The sequence below is a fragment of the Rattus norvegicus genome, chromosome 4, assembly GCF_021556685.1.
Source record: "Rattus norvegicus strain SHRSP/BbbUtx chromosome 4, alternate assembly SHRSP_T2T, whole genome shotgun sequence".
Classification (NCBI taxonomy): Eukaryota; Metazoa; Chordata; class Mammalia; order Rodentia; family Muridae; genus Rattus; species Rattus norvegicus.
In genome coordinates, this window is record NC_141537.1 from 23,929,193 (window position 1) to 23,941,027 (window position 11,835).

The following is an 11,835-nucleotide window of genomic DNA, read 5'->3' on the forward strand; positions in this document are numbered from 1 at the left end:
AAATTGTGCTGTTTAATAAGGCCACCCTTTCTAGTTCTTTATGAACTCTGCCTCACTAGTTCAACTCAGCTATTCAGGCTCAAAACTACTTTCCAATTTCAAAACTGATTTAAACTGACTTCTCTTGGGTTCTGACTGAATTATTCTTATATGCTTGAAACTAACTCTTCTGGCTTCTTTTCATACTCTGGCTCATTCTGTCTTCATCTGTAACATGTCTCTGTAAAATTGTCCCAATAAAACTACACCCACACCTCTGTGCTGCACTCTTAAGTTGCTCTCTTTCTATCAATTCTATTTCTGGCTTATTCCTTTAAATCTTTCTCTAATTTGTCAATTCATTTGCCACTAGGTTTTATGTCAGTTTTGGGATTAAAGATGTGTACTAAAGGCATGACTGTATTCCAGCCAGTAGGATTAAAGGTGTATGGTATGTCTGCATTGTTGTAGGATGATACAGATTTAGGTTTATGAATGAGATCCCTTGCCAGAGCAACCACGTTGTGGGATTAAAATTCCTCTATCTGCTCCTTTTAGTTTCTAGAAGAAGTGCCTCTGATGATTGGGCTCAACTCTGGTTTCTGAGCATGAATCATTGCATTGACTATATAATTATCTAACTAATTAACTAATTAATTAATTTAGAGTCTTTGGCTGATAATGTTTGATTTTTACCCTAGTTTTCTGAGCATTCCAGCATCTGCATCCTAGCCATCCTGGCAGTGTCAATGGTGAAATCCCTCTTATGACATGGCTCTCAAGCTGAAGTCATTGGTTAGCTACTCCCACAAGCTCTGTGCCACTGTTACCCCAGCACATCTTGTAGGCTGGACAAATTGTGGCTCACAAGTTTTTGGATGAATTGATATTCCAGTCCTACCACTGGAAGCCTTGCCTAGTCACCAAAGATGGTCAGTTAAGGATCTGTGTTGCAGGATAATTGATTACGTTATGAAGCAGGAGATTGTGTTATTTATTGGGAAAAAAAACTTGATTCTAGTTCTACTGTTGTTGAGTGCCAGCTGAACCTTTAAAGGTTTAACACACATTCAATTCAAGAGCTTCTTGGTTTTTGTAAACAGGATTAGAAAGTAAAAAATAGGTCAAGTGGCAGAGAAGGAAACCAGTTGACATGGAGTGAACATAGGCAAAAATGAGGATAAAAGGAAATCAGGAAGGTGGATAAAGAGGTGCACAGGAAATAAAAGGGACTGACATTCAATTTGAAGGGTTTTTGAAATGGTGTACAGAAGAGTTTGGCTTTGCTTTTTTGGATGTTGGCTGAGGAAGGAGTTCAGCTTGATGGTTTCTTTGACTCTCTGATCTGGTAGGCTTTTATCCCAGCATCTGGCTCCTGAAACTTTATTAGTAAAATTGAACATTTGAAATTTTGTTAATGAAAAAAAACATTGCTTCAACATGTAGTATGACTACAAACACAAAGAAATCATGCCAGCTGTGAAGAAACTGAAGAGACATCAGATTTGGTAAGTGCCCTTGGAAATCCTGAAGAGAGAAAGAGAGATGGGAAATTTTACTATATTTATTCACACATATTAAGATATATATAGTTTCAATTGTCAAAAGAATTTTCTTTTAATTTTAATTGGAGTATAATACATTTTTGGTGGCAAAAAAAACCATTTGCCATAAGAAAGATATAATGAGCTTTAATAAAGGAACCCCCAGAGTTAGAATTGGGGCAGGGTTTTGTTTTTATCTTTCTAGGAGAATAAAAGCATCCAACTAAGGAAGCCAGAGACCACTGGATAAGTGAAACATCTGGATAAAAAGAATGGATCATCAAGACAAAAAGACCCAAAATAAAGACTAAATTGGCCAACTGGTATCACCCATCTTCAGCTTGTCTCTGTTGTCCCCTACAGACCTAAGTGGCAAACAGTCTTTATGTGGTCCTGAATCAATTAATTAAAAATTGAAGGTGGCTTTTGGTTGCAGCATGTCTTCTTCTTCCTTAAAGTCACATACACTTATTAAAGGAAAATCTGCATTCTCTGTCTCATATCAGAAGAGTCACATGGTACGGAGCAGAGGAAAAGGAAAAATAAAGGACTATTCTATTACCACTAATTTCATAATCTTTTTGTTTTTACTTGAATCTTTAACAGTTGTCTAAAGTTATAAATATTATATCAGAATATTATATATATTAATTTTGTCATAAATTTTATCAAGCTTCCTGTATGTGTTTTCAAGTTTGAATCTGAAGCAAGAAACAAGTAATCAAATTTATCTACCTCAGATGTGCTTATTAGATTGTAGTCCTCAAAGCCTTCTGGGATCTTCTGAATATGGCATTTAAAACATTTTCTACCTTTCCAAATTGTAACCTTTATGTTTTTCAGAAGATGATGATCCCTGAAACAATCAAGTCAACCAAACTGAGATAACACTAACTACTGGACAAAACTGTCCCATGCCTCTCAACTACCAGATTCTGCACAAACAGTAGTAACCTTTGGGTTGACTGCAGTGTTTTCCCTAAGCCAGGAGGATTTCCACTAGGCTGACAAACACCACCAAAAATCAACTTCAAACCATAAATTAATAGGACATACAAATTGCTGAGTTCATATGAGACTGACATGAACATTTTCAAGAGCTTTGAACTCAAAAGTACTTAATTCTAAAACTCCCAAATGCAACCAAACTGGACATTGTGAAAATCTTGGTAGAACGATTTCATTGTTATAAGTAGTTTTACTGTGTTAGAGTTCAAAACTGTCTTTTTTATTTAGACAAAAGGTGGGGGTGTTTCAGAATATTTGATCACACCGTGAACCACTACATTGAGTTATTTACTGGAAATCCTGTTTCTAGTTGTGTTGTGGTCCAACCGTGGACACACCTTTAATCCAAGAGCTTTCTGTTTATTGGAAACAGCTTTCAATAAAGTCAACCATGGCTCGAGAGGTGGAGCAAGTAACCTGTTTACAGGAAATGAACATAGATAAAAACCATAGAGAGTAAAGAAGTTAGGATAGATAAGAGAGGCAGAAAGTGTAGAAGGAAGGGACATTCAGTTTGAGGGGTTTTGAGACTGTATGAAGAGAGCTTAGATTTCTATTCTGGGATGTTGGCTGAGGAGAGTCAACTGGCTGCTTTTTCTTCCTCTCTGACCTATCAGGATTTCATCACAGAATCTGGCTCCTGGGACTTTATCGGTAAAATTGAGCATTTGAGATAGTGTTAAAAATCAATTAAAAACAACAGTGACATATCTCTTATTAATTGTCTTCCTTTACGTTTACTCTCTGTGCTTTTATAGGTCTAGGGAAGCTACCATGTTTCTAAATACATCTTTTCATCCATATATGCTCTTTGAGAAAACATAACCTTCTATAAATGGCAGGGCCAATTTTCTAGTTGCATTATGTTTTACATTTTAAGTTGATTTTAACTAGTTTGGAGCCTAACACTGTAAGAATTATAAAGTACCATGCAGCATTTCAATGCATTAATCCATTATGTAATACCTGAAATGAGATGTGTCTACATAACTAACTATATAGTGTATTGTTACTAACAAAAATCAATTGTAAATAGGATAAGAGAAAGTCTTATCATGCTTAATATTCTTTGGTCAGATTTCATCCATCCCTTTCACAGTCTTTTAGAAACAACAATTTCACTTTTGGTTCCTAAGAGATCCACTTTTTTAATTTTTTTTTAATCTTACAGTTACAACTTAGATTAGGCTACTTATGACTCTTTAGTTTGAATATAAAGTTCAAGGTCCATGAATTTTCAGAACACCCTAAGTTTCTTAACATGATAAATTAGAGATGTTGAAATGGGAGTTGCTCCACATGCTTTTCTGAGATCCACAAACATACTTTATAAGGGTTTTATGGTTCTCATTATTCTCTGCCACACATACAACAAATATGAAACATAATCCACCAACCTGGGTTGTTGTCTAGCACTGGGCATTATATAACCTACTTTTGATCTCCCATTGTTAGTCTACATTGTTTTGCATGTGCATATGAATATTTGTCGGTTTTATGTATGTTGTATGTATGTGTGGTGCATGTGTACTCATGTATGTGTACATGTGTGTCAATGTCTGTGCCTATGAGGACCAGATATCAATTTTTGCTGAGTTTTTCAGTGCTAGTAACTATCATTTTGAGTTCTCACTAAGCCTGGGATTCACTAGTTGGGCTGATGGCTACCCGATGAGCTCTACTGATCCTGTCTCCACTCCTCCAGCAGTGAAGTAAGGGATGCCTTTATCTGAGCACATAGGGTCTCAACTCAGCTTTGTGCACACAAAACAAACTTTCATTAAGCCATCTCCCCAGTCCTTCTGCTGCTATTACTTTTTTAATTGTATTTTTTGATTTACATTTCAAATGTTATCCCCTTTCCTGGTTTCCCCTCTAGAAAACCCCTATACCATCCTCCTTCCCCCTGCTTCTATGCTCCAACCCCCACTCCCTCCCACCTCCTCACCTTGGCATTCCCCTACACTAGGGCATAAAGCCTTCAAAGGACCAAGGACCTCTCCTACCATTGATATGGCACAAGACCATCTTCTACTTCATATGCAGCTGGAGTCATAGGTCCCTCCATGTGTACTCTTTGGTTGGTGGTTTAGTCCCTGGAAGCTCTGGTGAGTCTGGTTGGTTGATATTGTTGATCTTCCTATGGGACTGCAAGCCCTTTCGGCTCCTTTAGTCCAGTCTCACAACTCTTGCACTGGGGACCCAGTTCTCAGTCCAATGGTTGGCTGCGAGCATCTGCCTCTGTATTCGTCAGGCTTTGGCAAAGCCTGATACTGCTCTTGTTACTTTTAACATAGTTTTTTTTATACAAAATGATTCTATGTACATTAAATCTACTACTCAGATGAGTGCAATATAATCACATCAGTAAATAGATATAAAAGTAGGAGTCAGAAAAATCATTAAGAGTAAATGGGGCATGGGATACTCTTAGGCTGCGATTGCTACCTATGAGTTGAAGGAGAACTACTAATATCAAAGAAGTCTCTGAAAACTAGAAACTAGGCAGTCTCTAAAAATGAAAAGCAAAACAAAACAAACAAACAAGCAAAAGAACAACAAAAATAAGATTACAAAGCTTCCAGGAAAGGACTAAGCCTTAAACAAACCTTGATTTTGATTCCAGAAAAATGATCTATATTTCTGTTCTCTAAAAACGTAAGTTTATTGTTTTGAAATATTGTACATGTGGTAATTTAATACAGTAGTGATAAGAAATTTAAATTGGTGTTAATTTTTCTTGCTAACAATTATAATTTGAAGTTCTCATTATATAATACGATCAATTGCAGTAGTATCCCAAAAGGTCTCTTTTAAGGCCTCAGTAAAATGTTAAGGTCTAGGTAACTGTTACCTGTCTAGCTAGCCATTTTACACTGTTACTAATAGTATAAGAAAAGTTTCTCCTGTGCTGTTGCTAGGAAATTTTCTCATACTCTAATTCACTTCAGATTCTGTTATTTGTTGTGCTTTGAGGTTCTTGGAAACCAATCACCATAGAAGTCACAGTAGAAGTGCTTTGTATAGCTAGCCACAATAAGCTTGGACTCAAACCAACTGTCCTGCACCTATATATGTTTATGGTTTCTTGCCTTTACGAATTACCTTTGGTATGGACTCCAACATAAGGAAGACAGCTGCACCATTTAAGACATATTTAAGGACAGGATAAATAAAGTTTAAATTCCCAAGACCTCCCTGGGAACTGACATCCAGTGTGTCAAAAAGATACATATACGTTGGTAACTGCCATTCTGATTGGCAAGATAAGACAATGTTAGTCAAGGCAAGGCCCCTGCCACAGTTGAATACCCCAACCAAAGGATAAGTGTACAACAATTACATGTTTCTAAGGAAATCCCCTATCCCTAAATCCTGATTGGTAGACTAATATAGCATAGATATTTGTGGATTTTAGGCTTAAAGCCTTTTCAGATATTAATTCAACATTTCAGCTAGCTCTTGATTGTGTTGCGTGGCCCTGATCCATCACTTTTAGGGTATGGCACCTTTATGTCCATGACAGATTCACAGAGTCAAGTTGGAAGATCACTTGACTGGGAATATATATGCACTGGGGTTCTCAGACCAGGAAGGATAACTTCATCCACCTGGGTCTAGTCAGAGCATTTATAAATATCAGCTAGCTGTGTACAGTATAACTACTAGGTATTTTCAAGTAAATATGTAAGGTGCTTTATTAAGTCCTCTGGGGTCTAATATGTAAATTTAATTTGATTAGCCTGATATAATTGTCATCTCTGAGATTAATGCTGATTAAGCTCATGCTTCCTAGCTTTCTCTGAACTGTGACTATCTGGTTCAACTCAGCTCTTCTGGCTCAAACTCTTCTCCAAGCTGACTGATTCAATCTGGCTTCTCTCAGCTCTTCACTGAATTGCTTAGATATGACTCAAAGTAACTCTAGAAATTTGTTCTAATATTCTGCCTCCTTCTTATTTTCTGGCTTCAGCTTTCCCTGCCGTCATGCACTGAACTGCACAAACTCACACACAATCTCAACTCAACTGCACTGCATTCGCTGCACTGACTCTGAATTGACTGACTGAACTGGCCAAACTCCTTTCTCCCTATGCTGATGTTAAATAGCTTTTCTCATGAGAGTTTTTGTTTTTTTATCTGTGATTCATTCTGACAGATGTTTTCCTGATTCATCACTCTGTCTACTCTGTGATTAGAAGTCATTGGAAAGAATTACAGCCAGAGGGATTAAGATGTGTACTAAGGGCTTGTCTATATTCCAGCCAGATCACACAGACATAGAAGGCGATTGGATGTTATCAGAGCAGCCACGTTGCTGGATTTATATTTTACAGCACTTCTGCCTTTCATTTCTTTGTCTATTCATTATCTATAGTGATACATTACCATAGATCATACTCTTGCAAGAATCCATAAACATTGTGCATCTGTTTGTGACACCTGAAGCAGTTAACTCTCTGTTTCTAAGGTTTCTATTACAGATGCAAGAAAAAAAAAGTAGTCTCCTTGCACTCTCCATCTGCCTGTGGCAGTCAAGATTGAATAGACGAATGCAAAGGAAAAGACACGAAAGATTTATTCACTTTGCTAATGACCTTGTGAAGAGCTAAAAGCTTGTTAAAACCTACAATTTTACTTTATATAGGAAACTGTTGAGAAATAGTTCCTATTACATCCGGATGATTACATCATGATAGTTTAAAAATTAAAGCTAATTTAAAAATCAAGCCACGGGCCTAAGGTGGCAGAGGACTTGAGCCTAGCTTACATTAAGGTCCTGAGTTGGAAGTGGAAGCAGGAAGACCAAGTAGTTCAGAATTACCCTCATCTATAACTTGGGTCTGAGGCCAGTCTGGGACCCATGAGACTGTTTCAAGAAGAAAGAAGGGCTGGAGAGATGGTTCAGTGTTTTAAGAACACTGACTTCTCTTCTCAGAGGTGCTGAGTTCAAATCTCAGCCACCACATGGTGACTAACAATCATCTGTAATGAGATCCGATGCCCTCTTCTGGTGTGTATGAAGACAGCTACAGTGTACTTGTATATAATAAACAAATAAACAAACAAATCTTTTTTAAAGAAAAAGAATCTATAGCATGCTAAATAAACATAAACTTTGATTAGCATTTATTCAATGTTTTGTTGTAAGATTCTCACCTAGAACAAAGAATCTACTGGATTCTTTTATAAATATATGCAGCCTCTAAGAAGGAGGAATGTACTCAGCTTTCTCAGCTTTGTTATGTGATCACCTTTCTCTATTAAGTCTAGTTTTGCAAAAAAATAATGGAAAGGAAGTCGAGCTTTGGCCTGCATTTGTCATCTTATGGATTTTCATTCTTCTAAACTTCTACCCTAACAACAGTGGAATATGTAGCATCATTTCCTCCCAGTTTAATTTTGGATTACAGACTGAATAAAGACAGCAGTCAAGTACTTCAATGTGACACCGCTTAAAATTCTAATTTTTAAAAGCTGATATTTAAAGCCACTGGAAGTTATGGTTTTACGAGGAGATATTTTAAAATTGCAGTTGACTTCAAGTAAGTTCTTGCTTGAATTATTGCTAGCCATGTCAACATATTATCCTGATTTTCCAGTAATCATTGTATAATAAAGTGCTAAGATTTGGCTTATTCAAGTACTCATTTGTCTTAGAATATTTTCCGTTAAAAGGAGGTTGGTTTTATCCATGACATCTAGATTTCTTTTTAATATTTTTAATTCCTATGTTCTATCAATGAGATAACCAAAAGAACCAAATAGGTTCCTTACATATTGCACGCATTAACATATGAACAGAACTTATGTCCCCCTGAATATTTAGCATGGTTCCACATAATGATAAAGTGTTCAGTAGCTTCTCTATTGAACCAAAACATGTCAGCCAAAATTTTGCACCTAGAGCACTCAGCACCCTGGCAATATTATCATTGTTTATTTCATTTTAAAATTTTATATAGCCATTGATTGATTTTTTTATTATTAATTACACAAATTCTTCATAAATACCTACTGATACACCAACAGGCTTATTTGTAAACAAAAATTCTTCCTTATTATTGCTTTGAAATACTTTTATTTATTATTTGAAAAATTAATACAACTATAAAATATATCTTAGCCATATCTAACCCTACTTCTTCCTCCACTCTCCCATGAAACGTTCATCATATCTCCATCCCAAACAGCATGCCCCCACATTTTGTATATATAGCATGCTGACTATAGTTAATGTTCTTTATATGCACATGCAAATGATATTACCTACTCCAAGAAAAGTAAGTCTCCCTCCACATTTTAGTTACTTTTCAATTGTGACAGTGCAACAATACCAAGGCAACTTATAAAAAGAAGCATTTATTTTAGAGCTGAGTTTCCCACGGTTTAGCATCCATGGCCATTATCATGGAGAGAACTGTAACTGACAGGCTTGTTTGTCACCACTGAACCAGAAGCTGAGAGCTTATGTTTGATTCCTAGCAAGAGACAGAAAGACCAAACTGAAAATTCATGGACATTTGAAAACACACTCTCCTAACCTTTCTTAAACACTTTCCCTGACTGAGGACCAATTGTTTAAATATAGAAGTCTAATGTTGGGGGGGAGGGCAGTCTCATTTAAACTATCACACAACACCAGCAACCATCAACTCTCAGTGCCTCTCTAGCTATGGATGGGACATTACGAAACACTTCCCCTTCTATACTGAAATTGAACTCTTAATTTTATGAGGTTCCATGTGCAAAATCAATATTTAAAGTGTAAGAATTTCTGGGTTGGGCTCGAGGATGGTTATTTTGTTTCAAAAGAATATGTTATCTTTCATGGAACCCGCATATTTTTGTAACTCTAGCTCCGAGGAGATCTTATGATTCTAGGCATCCACGCTCATGTGCACTACTTCATACACATACTTAAAAAATAAAGCCTTAAAAAACAAATGATATGCTCTTTACTTATGGATGAATTTACATAAAATGTTAAAAGAGAAAAGAAGAGGCAATTTATGCTTGCCTCTGAGTATTTCCTATCTGGGTGATAATAATTGTATTGGTGATATGCTTGCCTAAGAGTGTTTCCTACATGAGTGATGAACTGGAGCCTTGATAAAAGTGGGGAAACAAGGATCACAGTCATATGCAAGAGATCATAGTTTACTTTAGTGTAGTGACTGCATTATGATAATTGTGTGCTATGTGCTCTTATCTTCAGTCTATTTTTTTTTAGGATTCTTCAACTGTATTTTCTTGTATAATTTTCTTTCTTTCTTTTTCTATATTTTCCCCATTGCTTCAGATGTAGCATCCAATGGAAGAAAGATAGCATTTTCAACAAATGGTGCTGGTTCAACTGGAGGTCAACATGTAGAAGAATGCAAATCGATCTATTCTTTTCACCATGTACAAAGCTTAAGTCCAAGGGGATCAAGAACCTCCACATCAAACCAGATACATTCAAACTCATAGAAGAAAAAAGTGGGGAAGAGTCTAGAACACATGGGCACTGGGGAAAATTTCCTGAACAAAACACTAACAGCTTATGCTCTAAGATCAAGAATCAACAAATGGGACCTCATAAAACTGCAACGCTTCTGTAAGGCAAAAGACACTGTTATTAGGAAAAAAGGGCAACCAATAGGTTGAGAAAAGATCTTTACATATTCTACATCTGATAGAGGGCTAATATCCAAAATATGCAAAGAACTGAAGAAGATAGACTCCAGAGAGCCAAATAACCCTATTAAAAATGGATTACAGAGCTAAACAGAGAATTTTCAACTGAGGATTATTGAAAGGCTAAAAAGCACCTAAAGAAATGTTCAACATCTTTAGTCATCAGGGAAATGCAAATCAAAACACCCCTGAGATTCCACCTCACACCAGTCAGAATTGCTAAGATAAAAAACTCATGTGACAACAGATGCTGGAGAAGATGTGGAGAAAGAGGAACACTCCTCCATCGTTGGTGGGATTTCAATCTGGTACAACTACTCTGATCAGTCTAGAAGTTCCTCAGAAAACTGGACATTCCACTACCTGAGGACCCAGCTATACCTCTCCTGGGCATTTACCCAAAAGATGCTCCAGAAGTACCAATAAATTACCCTAGTCAATTTTTATTTGAAAATTAATAAAGAAAAATAAAAAGAATGAATATATTAATTAATACATAACTTAAATGTAAACAATGAAGCCTGGTGTTCATATGCACTTCTTTATCTTGCTTATGTCATTGCCCTGTACTTGTTTATGGACTATCTGTTTATAATAGAGCAAGAAGTTGAGAGTCTGGGAGGCAGTATAAACATGTTTGGAGGATTGATATGATCAAAATTCATTTTATGTATGTTGTACAAAATATCAAATAATAAATCAAAAATATAGTATAAAACCAAAACCTGACACTGTACTGCTAAAGAAAGGGAGAGAAAGATAAATTCCTAAAATTGAGCAATTTTCTGTGTAAATGAATGAAACTTGTTGCTGACTAATATCTTATGGAAGGCAAGAGAGAAAATATACCAGTAGTAAGGAAAAAATGGTATACTCATATAATAACTTTCATTTACCATAAAATAATCAAAGCCTTTTTAAAAAAATCTACATATTATCAGTTAAAAACAAAAGCGAAAACAAAACCATTGTGGTCTTCCCTCTAACAGAAAAAATATTTACTTGAACACACTGTGAAGCTTTATATTTTATTTTTAAGGTAGAGTGAGGGAATAAGCATAAATTTTTTCCATATTACCCAAGAAGGTTTTTGTTGCTGTTCCTGTTGATGCTTGTAAAATTTAAAATAGGTAAAATGAGTTTATTCTCCATAAGTACAATTTCTTTTTAAATTGTCTATGTCTGACATAAAAGTTGTCGATTTTATCTTACTGTGAATTTTATTAGGATAATAAATGCTGTCACTAAAAAGCGTATTAAAACAAAACAACACACACACACACACACACACACACACACACACACACACACACACACACACACTGTGGCACTGCGGTAAGAATCAAAAGCCTTCTCACCAGCAGTGTGTGTGGTCTTTTGTTCACAGTCAGCATTTGTTGTTAGACAGCGTGAGATAGAATCTCAAGTGCGTGTTCTCTTTTGTTTCTCCAATGGGGATGTAACTGGTTTTGTTTTGTGTTTTTTAATATTGGTCATTTTTTTTAAGCTTCTGAGAAGGACTTTTCTTTATTCTCCTTATTGATTGGGAAGTTTAGTTTCTTGTTGCTCAATTGTTTGGATTCTAATAACTTTCATGCAAGATACTTTGTAAAAACATTCACAG

General features: G+C 36.0%; 1 non-coding gene across 1 annotated transcript; it reads left to right on the forward strand.

Moving 5' to 3' along the window:
- The first annotated feature begins 6,955 nt into the window (after positions 1-6,955).
- Positions 6,956-7,092, forward strand: Snora31b (small nucleolar RNA, H/ACA box 31B). The gene has a single exon (XR_015687329.1). It is a non-coding gene; the product is annotated as a small nucleolar RNA SNORA31 (small nucleolar RNA).
- Positions 7,093-11,835: the final 4,743 nt, after the last annotated feature.